Genomic DNA, 17,996 nt, shown 5'->3' with positions numbered 1-17,996 from the left:
AAACTTGGTTTAGAGGTGGTAGAGAACAGGAGAAAGACCTGGACATCTCTGATCCCAGAGGAAAAATACCATTGAACTGGTCCTATGCAGAAGGTGTGCTCTGGAGCCTTACCCTTCTCCCCTTCAGCAAGGCATTCGTTCAGTCTATTTGAAATCTCTCCTATCATGTTCTGGATTCTGGAGACCCCCCAGAGCCAGGCTCCCCTGCTCTTTAACCTGAAGGGGAGTAGCTGTCACTGAGAGCCGGAGACAAAAAGAAATCTGCCTCCTGCTCAGGGATGCTGCGGACCAGGAAACATAAAGAACTGGGCTGCTGATCCCCAGCTGTGGGGGCCCAGCAGGAGGAAAACTCAGAAAAAACTGGGAGACACAATGGGCATCCCTTGTGTTCGGAATCCTGCCTGCTCAGCTCAACAGAAGCTTCGAGAATACCCCTAACTTCCAGTACTCAGGACTTAGCGGTGGGTACAGTCTTCCAGATTCAGGAAATTCCCTCGCCAGATGTGGATGCCCTGAGAGTCCTACAGAGTTCCCCATATGAGGGGACAGGTGAGATCTGGCCTGGAAACCACCTGGCCCCCAGGACAGCTTAGCTGATATTGGCAGGAACGAATCAAGAACTGGGGTGATTCCACCCCAAAGCAGAAATTCCTGCTAGTGCAACCCTTTTCTCCCAGCTTGGAGGAGGGGCCTGGGGAAGCATAGGGATGAAGCTTAGGAGTGCCTCGCTAGGATAAAGCCCCCTTCTCCAGGAAGGCTTCCCAGTTTGTCTGGCGCTCCTGACCTCTCTTAGCATCTGAGCCTACCATCAGGCTCTCACTTCTTGGGTGACTTTGGGCGACCCACTCTACCTCTCTGGTCCTCACTTTTGTAACAGAGCCAACAAATGCTGGACGGCTTCCCACTGCCAGCCAGACACATAGGAACTTTGCCTTCCTTGCCTCATTTATATCTTCTCTTCAGCCTTGTAAGGCTGATATCAGGATCTCTACATTGTAGCTGAGGAACAGAGTGAAGAGACTCCTAATATGAAGGTTTGGTTTTTTTTTCCTACAGTGATACAACTTATTTTTATATATATATACATATTTATATATATATAAATATAAAATATATATATTATATATAAAAATATATATATATTTTTAAATATTTTATTTATTTGTCAGAGACAGAGAGAGCACAAGCAGGCAAAGTGGCAGGCAGAGGCAGAGAGAGAAACAGGCTCCCCCCGAGCAAGGAGCCCGATGTGGGACTCGATTCCAGGACCCTGGGATCACGACCTGAGCCGAAGGCAGTGGCTTAACCAACTGAGCCACCCAGGCATCCCAGAACTTTTTATTTATAGCCAGGCAATTTCCACCCAGAATAAAGACCTCTTAGGGCGCCTGGCTGGCTTGGTCGTGTTAAGCCTCTGCTTTGGGCTCAGGTCATGATCTCAGGGTCCTGGGATCGAGCTTCAGGTCGGGCTCCCGGTTCAGCAAGGGAGTCTGCTTCTCTCTCTCCCTCTGTCCCTGCTCCTGTACTCTCTCTTCCCCTGACTCTCTCAAATAAATAAATAAAATTAAAAAAAGAAGAAGAAGAAGAAGAAGAAGAAGAAGATTCTGCAGCCTTGTTTTAAAAACAGCACCAGTGGGGCGCCTGGGTGGCTCAGTGGGTTAAGCCTCTGCCTTCGGCTCAGGTTATGATCTCAGAGTCCTGGGATCGAGCCCCACATTGGGCTCTCTGCTCAGCAGGGAGCCTGCTTCCTCCTCTCTCTCTCTGCCTGCCTCTCCACCTACTTGTGATCTCTCTCTGTCAAATAAATAAATAAAATCTTAAAAACAAAACAAAACAGCACCAGCTCCGGGCCACTGAGGTCTGGGCTTGAAGTCAGAAAGAAAAAGAAACTTCTGTTTTGGTTATCTGTCACTCTCAGCTGAATCCAATCCTAACAGACATACATATGTATGCAGACATATTCCCAATATGCAGTGTACACAGAGCCCACAAGACCCAGGAGGGTAGGCAGACACTGAAATCTCACAGGATTAGGAGTATCCACTTGGATTCATTCATTCAACAGACCAAGTTCATAGCTGTCTTTCCCAAAGCTCCTACCTCACTCTTTTTTCCCCCATCATAGCGCTTCCCACGATCTGTTACAATTACCCATTTTCTTGTCCATCTCAGCCTGACTCTGCTCATCTCTGGGACCATGTCTGTTTTGTCCATCCTCAATCACTTAGAACCATGTACGGGGGCATTGGGAGGTGGGGGGAACGCTTGGGTGGCTCAGTGGGTTAAAGCCTCTGCCTTAGGCTCAGGTCATCATCCCAGAGTCCTGGGATCGAGCCCCGAATCCGGCTCTCTGCTCAGCAGGGAGCCTGCTTAAAAAAAAAAAAAAAAAAAAAGAACCATGTATGAGAACTCAATGAATATTTGACCAGTTTGCATCTTTTTTTTTTAAATAAAAAGATTTTATTTATTTAACAGAGAGATAGAGAAAGAACACAAGTAGGCAGAGTGGCAAGCAGAGGGAGAGGGAGCCGCAGGCTATCTGCTGAGCAGAGAGCCCCATACGGGGCTCGATCCCAGCACCCTGAGACCAGGACCCAAGCCAAAGGCAGCGGCTTAACCAACTGAACCACCTAGACGCCCCTGGCCAGTTTGCAACTTACAGCCTGCAGGTGACGCCTTGGATGGCTGGGGACTGGATACTGAATGAAGAGCAGTAAGACTGGTTAGGAGTCTGTCAGGCGCCTGGACATGATGAATCCCCAGACTGAGGTGCCAGGAGTAGGGACAGGGATGGAACAGAGAGAGAGCAGGTGATGGGATTGACGGGCTTTGGTGATGACGAGTGAGAGAGAGGCAGGAGTCAAGATTGGCACCCAGATTTCCAATCCGAGTAATGGAATAATAAACAGTGAACCCCCTCCCAATAAATAAATAAATAAATAAGTAGATAGTGGCACCGTTTGCTGAAAGAGAAAATACAAAAGGAAAGTAGACAACCGAGACGAAGGTAATGAGCTCAGTCTGGGCACTCTGTGTTCCCAAGCCTGGGAGACATCCAGGTAGAGTCCTGCTTGAAGTAGGTGGACACACAGAGCTGGACAGACCGAGAGATGGGTAAAGACACGAGCTGCCCATTCAGAAACATTCCCACCTGTGTACATTCATTGTTTGTTTAAAAGTGTTGGAAGAAGCAGGGTCCAAGGCAGGGCCCTGGGATGGAGGTTGGTGGACCACATTCCCATCTCCACTCTAACCTAATACATCATCTTGAGCAAGAGACTCTGCCTTTCCAGCTTATAATTTTTGGCTTTGTTGTAAAGATGAGAGGAGTGCCTCGGACCTGTTTCCTTCCAGCTCTCCCATGCCGTGAGCCTTAGTTAAATATTTGAAATATTTGAAGATCTACTCTGTGCAGGTGATTAGGCTAGACACTGACCCCATTCCTGCTGCTCCCTAAAACCGAATCAACAACAATAAATAGGAGGTCGGGGGTCCCTGGCTGGCTCAGGTGGTAAGAGCAGGCAACTCTTAATCTCGGGGTTGTGAGTTCAAGTCCCTTGTTGGGTGCAGAGAAAGTTGCAGAAGGAGCCTGGTAGACGAAGCTTCTTATAAGTCCCCTACTCCAACTCCTACCTGTTCTTCCTTTTTCTCATTCCTTGAACCCATGTATCTGTCCACCCAAAAGGCCAGCAGGCTCACCTCTGGTCTCCGGGCTCCTCCAGCCATTCCTTGCCTGACCCTCTTCTCTCTCCCCGCCAACGGCCATTTTTCTCCAAGACCATCTGGAAATAAAAGTGATCTGAATTTCTTACATTTGTGTCACACATTACATTTCTACTTTCTCCAGTGTGAATGATCACAGGAACCATGTGGTAGGTGGTGGGCCAGGCTTGGAAAGCCCTGGGATGAAGAAGCCATGGGCCCTGCCCTCCCCTAAAAAAGCCAGGAAGAGAATTAGCAATAAAGGCTGATAGGATACAATCACACAGCGGCTGTAGGAACCTCACAGGAATCCCACTGGCACTACAGAGTGGAGTGTGTGTGTGTGTCTGTGTGACTGCGTGTTCAGAATGATACTCCAAACACTGTGAAGTTTCCCTGCACCATCAGACTGGAAAGGATCTCCCAGACCAGTTAGCTCCACTCCCTCATTATATATGCATAGAAACCAGGCCCAGGATAGTTAAGTGACCTGCTCAACGACACACAGCTGTTGAGAGCGGCAAAGCCTTACTTGAGATCGTTTCCCAAACCTCTTCCGGTTCTCACCCATCATGCTTTTGCCACCTCACCACATTCCCTCCTGATTATTCAATAATCATATTTTAAGCTTCACGAATGCCACGATACTGCCAGGCACCACGCTAAGCTCTCTACGAAGACTGTCTTATTTGTGACTCACAGCAATTCTAAGAGCAAAGCGTGTTTTTATGATCTCCTACCACGATAACATTGAGTCTTGGGTTAACTGGCCTGCTCAAAGTCACCCAGATAACATGTGAAAAAGTCAATATTTGAATACAGGTAGTCAATTGAGAGCAGTGTGCATGAAAGAAAGAAAGAGAGAGAGAGAGAAAGGAAGGAAGGAAGGAAAAGAAAGAAAGAAAGACGAAAAGGAAAGAAAGAAAGAATTACTAGGCAGCTTTAGTTAACATACAATTCCCAGACCCTACCCCCAGAAAGTCCGACTGAGTAGGTATAGGGCAAACAAGCTGCAGACTACATTTTCATCACACATGCTAGGTGATTATGACTTGGTGGTCCTCGGACCACACCCTGAAAAACCCAATTGTCTTGTATCTTTTTTCTAAATTCAGAGTTATCTGGCAGAGAGCCCTTCCCTTCCCTGGGACCCTGGGCCCTCCCCTCCCGGCAGCTAGGAACTGGCTTTGGGAGACGCCAAGTGAGGGTGCTCTAGGGACAGACATGTGCCCCCTGGTGGTCAGATATTAGGAGCCCAGAGCTGCAACCCAGAAGCCCCCCACCAACAGCACACACGTGAATTTTTCCACAATTCCGTTCAGCCAATGCTACAGAGGAGCCACTACAGCACTGAGCCGGCGGAGCACAGGGTTCCCCCGAAAGAAACAAAACTTTTAGAAGCAGAATTCTTCAAGGTGATTGGTCCGAAGGCATTCATTCATTGCAAGCTACAGTTGGGCAAATTTCATTGGTCCGAGTAGTCCTATTTGACGATACATGGCTCTGTGATTTAGGTCTTTAGGAAGGCTGTCAAATAATTTTTTGAAAAAGGCTAAGCCCATGCTCTGGAATGAGAACACAGGCACGTATTTGCAGGGCACACGAAGAGCCCAGGCTCTGTGCTCAAGCAGCTGCTGATCTGTCCTGCAGGTCCCGGGACCCTGGGATGGTGCCTGTGTCTTTCTGGGTAACAGGTTCATCACCTGAAACCTGAAACAATATTAATGGCTCCCTCCTAGGGTTGTAATGAGGATGAAATGGGCCCTTAGAACCCATGTGCCTGGCACATGGTATAAGCTCATGAAATTGTAGTAATGTTGATATACTTAGTAGTTAGAAACCATGAAGTATAAGAGATACAAACCAGAGTTCTGATATCAGTCTTGATTTATTCTCCTTGAAAGGGAACAGTACTAGTTCTCAGTACTGCGTAGTCCAGGGACAAAATCTACTCTCATTCTGAATTCTCTGCTATGTGTCCACAGACATGAGGGCTGCTCCCGACTGCTGGCAGGAGCGTAAATTAGGATGACAGCTTTGGGAAACCATTTGATGGTGGCTGCTGGCACCGAGCATCGTATGACCCAGCACTTCTGCCCGGGTGTGTTCCCCAAAGAAACACATATAGACCTTAACCAAGCACTTATGTAAGAATGGCTATAGCAATACTGTTTATGATAACCCCAAAGTGGAAACAACATAAATGTTTATTGATACTAGTATTGATACTAGAATGAATTTTTAAAAAACGTGGTATTTCATAGAAGAGAATACCTTACAGCAATGAGAACTATAATTACATGCAATGACCCAGGAGAATCTCACAAATATAATGATGAGAGAAAAAAGCCAGACTCTGAGCGGTTAAGGGGCACTTGGGTGGCTCAGTCAGTTACGCATCTAACTTGGCTCAGGTCATGATCTCGGGGTTCTGGGATGGAATCCCGCTTCGGGCTCCTTGCTCAGCCCTGAGTCTGCTTCTCCCTCTGCCCCTTCCCAGTCCCTGCTCATACTTGCTTTCAAATAAATAAAATCTTAAAAAAAAAAAAAAGGCCAGATTCTGAGGAATACCTACCACATGATTCTGTATATATAGAGAACAAGATGGTCAAAATGAACCTAATGCTGTTAGAAACAGGAATAGTAGTTACCGTCCAGAGAACAGAAGTGTTGTGCCCAGAGGGAGTCTGAAGAGGCTTTGGTGGGGACTGCCAGTACGTTCTTTATCTTGATCTGTGTGGCAATTATACAAGTGTGCACACTTTATAAAAACCATCAGTTTACACACTTTTTTTTTTTAAGATTTTACTTATCTATTTGACGAAAGAGAGATCACAAGTAGGCAGAGAGGCAGGCAGAGAGAGAGGGAAGCGGGCTCCCTGCTGGACAGAGAATCCAATGCAGGGCTTGATCCCAGAACCCTGAGATCATGACCTGAGCCCAAGGCAGAGGCTTAACCCACTGAGCCACCCAGGCGCCCCTCTATGCACGTTTCTATAAGTATGTTAGATTTCAATAATAAAGTGCACCTAAGAAACTCCTGATGGTCCCTCATGACCCGTCACAGAATATACTCAGATCCCACTTACACAAGATGAAGCCCAGCATTCTGTAGGGTATCAGAAGCAGGAATAGAATGTCCCTCTGGGGATGAGAGATGGGGCCTCAGGTCCATGAGATGGAATGAGTTTTCCTGCTCGGAATCAAGAATGAAAGGGCTGTCTTGTAGATAAAAACGGTTTCTAGGAACACTGCACCAGCAGGCCATGGAACACAGCAAGAGAGCTCAATGCGGGTGGAAAGAGCAGGGCTCTAACACTGCCCATCTCAGAGCTAGCAACTGAGCACCTGCTACATGCTTGTCGTTTGAGAACCCCAGTCCAAGAAATTAGCAAAAACTGGTCCAGAAGTAGTGAAACTTATAGAACACTAGCATAAAGAAATACAAAATAATCTCTACGGGAATTCCTCCAAAGAATGAACAAGACCTTGCCCCGTGAAGAAACAAGTAAATAAAGAGGTAAATGTCATGACAGAGAGATGGCAGAGGCAATGAATGAGAAAATTTGTAACCCAGGATTTATAGGTAAAGGACAATCTGAAAAAAATGTTTCAGTTCACGAAACACAAAGAAAGCTAATTTAAATAACCATGTTTAAGGGAGTCTGGGTTGCTCAGATAGTTAAGCGTCTGCCTTCGGCTCAGGACATGATCCCAGGGTCCTGGGATCGAGCCCCACATCGGGCTCCCGGCTCAGCAGAGAGCCTGCTTCTCCCTCTCCCTCTGATGCTCCCTCTGCTTGTTCTCTCTATCTCTGTCTCTGTCAAATAAATAAATAAAATCTTTAAAAAAAAAAGCTTGATAGATTGAATAGTTAACCAGATCCTGCTAGAGAGTACATTAATAAATTACAAGAAAAATGTGAGGAATTATTCAAGATGTGGTATAAAGAGATATGGAGATAGAGAATAAGAGATTTTAAAAGACATGGGGTATGGAAGTAGAAGCTCCAAATAGGAGTTCAGAGGGGAAAAAATTGACAGGAGTGGAAGAAAGAGGCAGTATACAAACTGGAAATGGTAGAGAAGTTTCATGAACGGAAGAAAAGCATGAGTTGACACCAACTGAAGAAGCACGAATCCTGAGTAGAAGTTTTAAGTCCATGTCTGATCCATCCCGTGGAATTGCAGAGTATCAAAGAGACATAGAAAATCTTAAAAGCTACAAAAGAGAATAGACTACTTACAGAGGAACAATATTCAGATGGATGGTGGATTTCTCATCATCGCTGCTCTTTCCGGAAGAAAATGACATAAAACTAGCAAGATACTGAAGGAAATAACTGTCAACCAAGAATTTTATTTCCAGCTATCCTTACATTCAAAAGTGAGGGTAGTGGGGCATCCGGCTGGGCTGTCAGAACATGTGACTCTTGATCTTGAGGTTGTGAGTTCCAGCCCCACATTGGGTACAGTGAATACTTAAAAATAAAATCTAAAAAAAAAAAAAGGGTGAAATAAGTTGTTCTTAGACATAAAAGATTTTTTAAAAATTTTACTTATTTATTTGAGAGAGAGAGAGAGAGAGAGAGCGTGAGTGAGCACCAGTCAGGGGAGAGGAAGGGGGAAAGAGAGAATCAGACTCCCCATTGAGCGTGAGGCCCAGTTCAAGGCTCCATCCCAGGACCTTAGGATAGTGACCCGAGCCAAAGGCAGATTCTTAACCGACTGAGTCATCCAGGTGCCCTGACATACAAAGATTTTTAGAGTGTATTACTTATGGAAATTTGCTGAGGGTGCCTGGGTGGCTCATTTGGTTAAACGTCAGCCTTTGGGTCAGGTCATGGTCCCAGATTACCAGGATTGGTCCGCATTGGGCTATGGCTCTGCAGGGAGTCTGTTTCTTCCTCTGACCTTACTTCCTCTCAAGCTCATTCTCTTTCAAATTCTTCAAAATCTTCAAAAAAAAAAAAAAAAGAAATTTGCTGAAAGAACTATTGAAGGATTACTTTAGTAACAAGGAAAAAAAACCCAGGAGGAAGGAATAAAATGCAAGAAGGAATGGTAGTAAATAAATTAGCAAATCTAAATATATATCAATTACTAAAAAAGCAAAATAAAATAAGGAACTGAACGATAACATAGAGGATGGGAATGGGAAGTTTAGAGTTAAGATCTTTATCTTATTCAGAAGGATAGAGGAGCTGGACACTTTTAAGATGAAAGTGTAATTATAAAAACACCAGAAATAGAGTGCATACCTTTCAAACCAATGGAGAAAAAAAGAGAATTTAAAGAATTCGGTCAGAAGATAGGAGTGGTGGGAAGAGGCACAGAAAATCAAGACACGAAGACACAAAGTAAGATTGCAAATTATTGGACATTTGCTATGGATATTATACAGTCCACAGAATGAGCGAACGTGATCTGCCCATATCAACATGGACAGATTTCAAAAATATAATGTTGAAAGAAGAAAGTGATTTGCAGAATTTGTGTCATGTACATTTACATGTACACAACTAACATGTACATTTTAATGTGTTTTTTTGCAAAATGCACACAAGAACTATACATATGTTTTCTAAATATGTAGTAAAAATATACAAACAGAGATGGAGGGCATACATACCAACTTCAGGATTGTGGTTGCCTCTGAGGAGGGGAAGGGGGAATAAGACTAGGGAGAAGTACAAAGAAATCTTCCATTCTATCAATAAGATTTATTTCAAAAAGAAAAAAGATCAGAAGCAAATATGACAAAATGTTAACTCTTGTTAATTATGGCTGGTAAGTCATGAGGTTTGGCTGTTGGAGGCTACTGGAAAATTTCTTCCTTGCTTTTTGGAAAGCCACAGGAAGCTACTCTTTCTCTCTCTCTCCTGATGGATGTGAACAATGAAGCACACAGCCCCAATTGCTACTGGAAAACATCCAACAATCATGAAAGCAACAAGGCTTAGAATGAAGCCAACACTAAAATCAGTAGAACAGAGATGGAAAAAACCCAGGCCATTGAAACATTATTGGATCCACCAAGTCTGAAGATTACCTTACTGCATTATTGTTTGTTAAATAAATGAAATAATTTTCTTCTTGTCCCAGCATAAGTTTGCAGTATTAGGGTTTTCTATTACTTGCAGATAAACTTATGGTAACTAATAGAGTGTGGATGCAGAAGCAAGGATTTATAGAGCTACTGGGGAGGTAGGATTATCAAGATTCAGCCAAAGACTGGCTATGAGGGTGAGAAAGAGAGAGAAGTCAAGATTGATTCTCTAGTTTTTCACTTGGGTAACTGTGGAGGGTGGTGCCATCTCTGAGATAGGGAAAATCAGAGGAAGATCAGGTTGAGGATGGGGGGTGGGTAATAGGAGAGATAATCTGAACAGCTTGGCTATATTGGGCTTGAGGAACTGATTGGAAACCATCTCACCGGAGATGTCCAGGAGGTAGCCAAATACTCAAAACTGGAATTAAATAATGACAAGTGTCTCCCCAAAACTCATGTCCACCTGGAATCTCAGAATGTGACCTTATTTGGAAATAGGGTCATTGTAGATGAAATTACGTAAATTAAGATGAGATCTTATTGGATTAGAAGGGACCCTAAATCCAGTGATTGGTGTCCTTCTTCAGAGGCCATGGGAAGACACAGAGAGACACACGGAGAACACCATGTGAAGACAGAGGTAGGGTCTGGGGTGATGAATCTATACCCCAAGAAATGCTAAGAACTGCTGGCGACTACGAGGAGCCATGAGAGAGGCATGGGACTGTCTGCTTCAGAGGCTCCAGAAGGAACCAACCCTACTGACACTTAGATTTAAGACCTCTTGCCTAAAGAACTCAGAGAAAGTTAAGCGTATGCTGTGTTAAGCCAAGGTCATGGGAACTTGGACAGTAGCCCTAGGAAACTAATACCAAGAGAGATGTCTGAATTTGAAATATAGATTTGAGAGTTATCATCATAAAGTGGTTGTTGAAGTCTTGGGAATAGATGAGATTAACCAAGGAACGTGTAGAATGAGAAAAGAGGGTGGTAAGAAATAAGTCAATCAGAGAAAGACAATTATCATATGATCTCTCTGATATGAGGAATTGGAGAGACAGGGCGGGGGTTTGTGGGAGGTAGGGAAGGGAAAAATGAAACAAGATGGAATCGGGAGGGAGACAAACCATAAGAGACTCTTAATCTCTGGAAACAGAGGGTTGCTGGGGGGTGGGGGTCAGAGGGATAGCGTGGTTGGGTGATGGAGGGTACGTGCTATGGTGAGTGCTGTGAAATGTGTAAGCTGGTGATTCACAGACCTGTACCCCTGGGGCAAATAATACATTATATGTTAATAAAAATAATAATAATAAAGAGGGGCGCCTGGGTGGCTCAGTGAGTTAAGCCTCTGCCTTTGGCTCAGGTCATGATCTCAGGGTCCTGGGATCCAGCCCCGCATTGGGCTCTCTGCATTGGGCTCTCTGCTCAGCAGGGAGCCTGCTTCCTCCTCTCTCTCTGCCTGCCTCTCTGCCTACTTGTGATCTCTCTCTCTGTCAAATAAATAAATCAAATCTTAAAAGAAGAAGAAGAAGAAGTCGTAAGGAAGACTGCCATGGAACGAGGAGCAGGAAGGGGCAACAGAAGGAACCAAGAAGATTCAGGAGGAGCAGCAGAGAGTGGTGAGTCAGAAGTCAAGGGAAAAGAGTGTTTCTAAAGAGGGACATGCTTAGTGGGACAGATATTGTAGAGAAAAAAGAGTCCACTGGGTGTGGCAATATGGAAGTCCCTGATCTCCCTGGCCAAAGCAAGGACAGAAGTCAAGGACAGTGGCAAGGACAGAAATAAGATTGCTGTTATTGAAAGTGAGAGCTGGTGGGGTGCCTGGGTGGCTCAGTGGGTTAAGCCTCTGCCTTCCACTCAGGTCATGATCTCAGGGTCCTGGGATCGAGCCCCAAGCTCTCTGCTCAGTGGGGAGCCTGCTTCTCTCTCTCTCTCTGCATGCTTCTCTGCCTACTTGTGATCTCTGTCAAATAAATAAATAAACTTAAAAGAAAAAAGAAAAAAGAAATTGAGAGGGGGTGAAGATGTTGAAATAGTCACTATTTCTTTAAGACCTCAGGCCATGATGTGGGGAGGGGGTGATCTCCAGAAGGGGAAGACGAGTCTTGAGTGGGTTTGGGGTTTTGTCTGAGATGAATCCTGAAGCCTATTTATAGGTTGAGGGGAAAGAATTAGTAGGAGAAAGGTTAAAAATGACAGGAACAGGGGATGCCTGGGTGGCTCAGTGGGTTAAGCCTCTGCCTTCAGCTCAGGTCATGATCTCAGGGTCCTGGGATCGAGCCCCACATCAGGGTCTCTGCTCGGCAGGGAGCCTGCTTCTCCCTCTCTCTCTGCCTGCCTCTCTGCCTACTTGTGATCTCTCTCTCTGTCAAATAGATAAATAAAATCTTTAAAAAAAAATGATAGGAACAGAACACGGAGACTAAAAAACAGAAACACAAAAGCCGTCATTAAAAAAAAGATTTATTTATTTAATTGAGGAAGAGAGAGAGAACTCAAGCAGGGGGACAGGCAGAGGGAGAGGGAGAAGAAGCCAATGAGCTTGGAGCCAAACCCAGGATTCTGAGATCATGAGGAGCCAAGATCAAGAGTCAGACACTTAACCAACTGAGCCATCCAGGTGCCCCAAACTCCATCACTGATGAAACTAGAAGACATAGTAATTTCTAATTAGATCTTTACAAATTTTTAAATTTAAATTTAATTTGATTAATATATACTGTATTGTTAACTTCAGAGGTAGAATTTAGAGATTCATCAGTTGCATATAACACCAAGTGCTCATTCCATTAAGTGCTCTCCTTAATGCCCGACACCTGATATCCCATCCCTCCACCCACCTCCCCTCCAGCAACTCTCAGTTTGCTAGAGTTAAGAGTCTCTTACTGTTTGTCTCCCTCTCTGCTTTCCTCTTGTTTTATTTTTTCTTCCCTTACCCTACGTTCATCAGTTTTGTTTCTTAAATTGCACATATAAGTGAAGTCATATGATATTTGTCTTTCTCTGACTTATTTCGCTTAGCATAATACCCTCTAGTTCCATCCACATTGCTTCAGATGGGGAAGTTTTCATCCCTATTGATGGCTGAGTAGCATTTAATTGCATATATATATATATATATATATATATATATATATAATCTCACATCATGTATATATATATATATATATCTCACATCATGTATATATATAGAGATAGATAGATAGATAGATATAGATATGTATATATCTCACATCTTCTTTATCCATTTGGCTGTCAATGGACATCTGGGCTCTTTCCGTAGCATAGTTTGGCTATTGTGGACATTGCTCCTATAAAATTGGGGTGCACGTGCCACTTTGAATCACTATGTTTGTATCCTTTGGATAAATACCTAGTAGTGCAATTGCTGGGTCGTAGGGTAGCTCTATTTTTAACCTTTTGAGGAATCTCCATACTATTTTCCAGAGTGGCTGCACCAGCTTGCATTCCCACCGATAGTGTAGGAAGCTTCCCCTTTCTCCACATCCTTGCCAACATGGGTCATTTCCTGACTTGATTTTAGCCATTCTGACCATGTGAGGTGGTATCTCACTGTGGTTTTTGATTTGTATTTCCCTGATGCCAAGTGAGGTTGAGCATTTTTTCATGTGTCTGTTGTCCATTTGCACATCTTCTTTGGGAAACTGTCTGTTCACATCTTCTGCCCATTTCTTGATTGGATTATTTGTTCTTTGGGTGTTGAGTCTGATAAAGTTCTTTATAGATATTGGATATCTAATTAAACCTTTAAGATAAAAAGCGAGTGGGAGCTTTTGAAGAGGTGGAGCATAAGTCACTGCTCCCAAGATGCCTGGATGGTTCATTGGGTTAAGTGTCTGCCTTCAGCTCAGGTCAGGATCCCAGGGTCCTGGTTCGAGTCCTGCACCAGACTCCTTTCTCAACAAGGAGCCTGCTTCTCCCTCTGCCTGCTGTTCCCCCTGCTTGTGTTCCCTTTCTCTCTCTCTCTGGCAAATAAATGAATAATCTTAAAAAATATAAGTCACCACTCCTTACATGTGGGCTGTGCACAGTGACTTTCTTCCAAACAGTACAGTATGGAAAAGAAAAAAAAATAACTTTACAAGTAAAGAAACCTGACAAACACTACCTCAAGCCAAGTAATCAAGATTCACATCAATAGTGATAACTCATTTGATAGTATACACCCCTGATAGGATATGATGAGAATGGCCCTTTACCTCTGTGGGTCCTCCTTCCCACAACAGTTCATCCTGATCATGAGAACAACATCAGACAAATCTTTTTTTTTTTTTAATTTTTAAGGTTTTGCTTATTTATTTGACATTGAGCGAGAGAGCACAAGCAGGAGGAGCAGCAGACAGAGGGAGAAGCAGGCTCCTGGCTGAGCAGGGAGCCCGATGCGGGGCTCAGTCTCAGGACCCTGCAATCATGACCTGAACTGAAGGCAGACCCTTCACCGACTGAGCCACCCAGGGGCCTCCCATCAGACAAATCTTAATTGAGGGTCATTCTGTAAAGATATCTGACCTGTACTCCTCAAAACTGTCTAGGTCATCAAAACCAAAGAGTGGGTGAGGAACTGTCACAAACAAAAGGAGCCTAAGGAGACATGAGAACTAAAATAGAAAATGGTTGGGGGGTGCCTGGGTGGCTCAGTGGGTTAAAATAGAAAATGGTTTTCATGCTGGAATCTTGGAACAGAAAAAAGACATTAGGGAAAAACTGAGGAAATCTCTATAAGTATAGACTTTAGTTAATAATAATGTACTATTACCAGTTCATTAATTGTGACAAATGTACTAAACTGTTATAAGATATTAATAATAGGGAAAACTGGGTGAGGGGAGCATATGAGAATTCTCTGTACTACCCTCGTAATAATTTTGTAAATCTAAAACTATTCTGACATTTTTTTTTAAGATTTTTTAAAAATTTATTTATTTGACAGACAGAGATCACAAGCAGGCAGAGAGGCAGGCAGAGAGAGAGGGGGAAAGCAGGCTCCCTGCTGAGCAGAGAGCCTGATGCGGGGCTCGATCTCAGGACCCTGAGATCATGACCCAAGCCAAAGGCAGAGGCTTAACCCACTGAGCCACCCAGATGCCCCATATTCTTTTTTTTTTTCAGGCACCCCATATTCTGATATTTGTAAAAGTTTACTTAAAAATAAAAGTGGGGAGGGCACTTGGGTGGCTCAGTTTGTTCAGCGTCTGACTCTTGGTCTCAGCTCAGGTCTTCATCTGAAGGTTGTGAGTTTAAGCCCTGCGTTGGGCTCCATGCCCAGCATGGAGCCTAATAGACAGATAGATAAATAGAGAGATAGAGAGATAAATAGAATGGGGAAGCCTGGTTGGCTCAGTCAGTAGAGCACAACACCCTTGATCTCAGTGTTTTGAGTTGGATTCCCATGTTGGGCAAGGAGCCTACTTTAAAAAAAAAAAAAAAAGAGTGAATAGTAAATATCCCAGCCAGACAACAGAAAAGACGGTCTAATCTAAAAGACAGCAGTGAGGATCATCCATTGGAAACATCGAAAAGGGCCTGGAATTGGGGTGCCAACTACCCCTGGGGAGGCTGGGTTACTCAAAGAGCCCCAAAAGCAGGACTTCGTGAAGATCTGCAGAAAGAGTCGTTAGCTTTCAGTATCCTTACCTTCCCCCCCACTGCTTGGGTAAAACCCTCCTGGAGAAAAGACTGTGTGGACTTTGAATCAGAGGGGCACCTGGAGACAGCACACTGCGCACGGAGGAGGGGAGAGGCGAGCTGCTGAGCTGAGACCAGGAAGAGGAAGTGAGAGTCTAGGCTAGCACCTGTCCCCTTCCACCCGGCTCCAGAAAACAAACAGCCAGAGACATAACGATTCTCAGCAGAAACTGAACCAACCCAAGGAAAATACCTACAGATACTGATCCTAACAACAACAACAACAAAACAGGTTGACTACCTCTTATCCTATAATGGAACCTTCCTGTTGACCATCTTCATCCAGGCATCCAGCACTTCGAATCAGGTTTTCCCAATCAGCTTCCAGCCAGATTTTTCTGGAATAAGAAAGGACATCCACAGAACATCACACATTTGAGAAAAGCCTCCAACATTTAAAAAAAAAAAAAATCAAAACAAGCAAACAGAACTAAAGGAACTCAAAGGGAATAGAGATCATGTAGGACGAAGAAGAAAACTTCAAAGAAGGAACAATATCCTCAGAGAGATCAACAAAAATATTACAGCTATGAAACAAGACTAGAATGCTTTTAAAATGAAACAATCAGAGAGAACAAAATTGGCTCTTGGACATTGAAAGCGTGATAGTTAAAATAATAGCTTCAGTCAAAGCGTTTGCAGTAGACAAAATAACAGACCTCCAAAAAGGTTCACACTCTAGCCCCCAGAACATAAGAGCATGACCCTACAGGGCAAAGGGAATTTGCAGATATGAGAAAGAAACTTGAGGTGGAGAGAGTAGGCTGGATTATCTGGGTATGTCCTTGTGAGAGAGGCAAGCAGGTAGAGTCAGAAAGAGAGAGAAGCAGAGAGAGATTTGAAGAAGGGATGCTGCTGGCTCTGAAGTTAGAGGGAGGAACCCTGCACCAAGAAATGCAGGCAGGCTCCAGGAGCTGGAAAAGGCAGAGCACGAGATTCTCCCCCAGAGCCTATGGAAGAAATGCAGCTCTGCCTACAGAGCTGGGAGATCCGAAATTTGTGTCAGTGGAAGCCAGGATCTTGTGACGATTTGCTAGAGCACCGGGGGGAAACTAATATCAGAGCAAAAGCTGAAATTAAGGACATCTCTTCGATGTCAGAACAAAAAGACAAAAAGAAAAATAAAACGAAATATAGGGAAGCCTGAGTATCAGTTCAGGAGGTCAAACGTCCAACCAGTAGAACTTGCAGACAAAGAGATTTTATTTTATTTTATTTTTTAGTTTTTTAAAATCTTCTAAACATTTTTTTAAAAGACTTTATTTATTTATTTGACAAGTAGGCAGAGAGGCAGGCAGAGAGAGGGGGGAAAGCAGGCTCCCTGCTGAGCAGAGAGCCCGATGCGGGGCTCAATCCTAGGACCCTGAGATCATGACCTGAGCAGAGACTTAACCCACTGAGCCACCCAGATGCCCCGACAAAGAGATTTTAAACAGAGGTCAGAAAATGATCAGAGAACGTGCCTGGATGGCTCAGTCGCTGGGCATCTGTCTTCCGCTCAGGTTGTGGTCCCGGTCCTAAGATAGAGTCCCACATTGGGCTCCCTGTTCAGCGGGGAGCCTGCTTCTCCCTTTCCCACTCACCCTTTTTGTATTCCCCCTCTCGCTGTGTCTCTGTCAAATAAATTTTTAAAAAATCTTTAAAAACAGAAAAAGAAAAAAAAAAGGAAATGATCAGAGAAACAATGTAGGAAAATTTCCCATTGAAGGAGATACATTTCTTGAAGGTTGAGTCTACCAAATGCCCAGAAAAAATAAAGGAAAAAGATTTTCACCCAGGCAAAGCCTCAAGAAGTTCATCTTACTGGGGATTAAAAAAAAAAAAAAAAAGACTCCAAAAGCTTCTAGAAAGAAAATAAAAAGTCTCATACAAAGGATCAGGAATCAAAAAGGCACCACACATAAAAGACAAAGGGAAAATCTCAATTTGTAGAGAACTAGTCCTCTATACTCAGCCAAACTTTCAGTCAAACGTGACCATACAAAAATACATTTTTATGCATTTTGATCTTAAAACATTCATCTCCATGCACCATTTCTCAGGATGCTATTAGTGAAGGTGCTTCACCAAATCAAATAGGTGAACGCTGAGGGGCACCTGGTTGGCTCAGTCAGTAGAACATATGACTTTTTGATCTTGGGGTCGTCAGTTTGAGCCCCACGCTGGGTGGGGCTTACTTTTTAAAAATAAGAAAATAAAAACAAAAAAGTAAACTATGAGAGGAAGATACGGAATTCAACCCTGGAGTATAGCACAGGGGATTCCCAGGATGTTTGCCAAGAGAAGTCTCTGGGAAGGACCTGTGCAGCAGCATAGAAAGAATTTCTTCAGGGGCACCTGGGGGGCGCAGATAAGCCTCCGCTCTTGATTTCAGCTCAGATCATGATCTCAGGGTCGTAAGATCCAGCCCTGCACTGGGCTCTGCACTCAGTGGGGAATCTGCTTGAGATTCTCTCTCTCCACCTTTCCCTCTGCCTCTCCCCCCGGGATCTCAAATAAATAAATAGACCTGAAAGAAAGAAGAAAGAAAGAAGAAA

Source organism: Enhydra lutris, unplaced genomic scaffold (genome assembly GCF_002288905.1).
Source record: "Enhydra lutris kenyoni isolate GAN:26980312 unplaced genomic scaffold, ASM228890v2 scaffoldscaffold26, whole genome shotgun sequence".
NCBI classification, from domain to species: Eukaryota; Metazoa; Chordata; class Mammalia; order Carnivora; family Mustelidae; genus Enhydra; species Enhydra lutris.
This window is presented reverse-complemented; position numbering follows the sequence as displayed.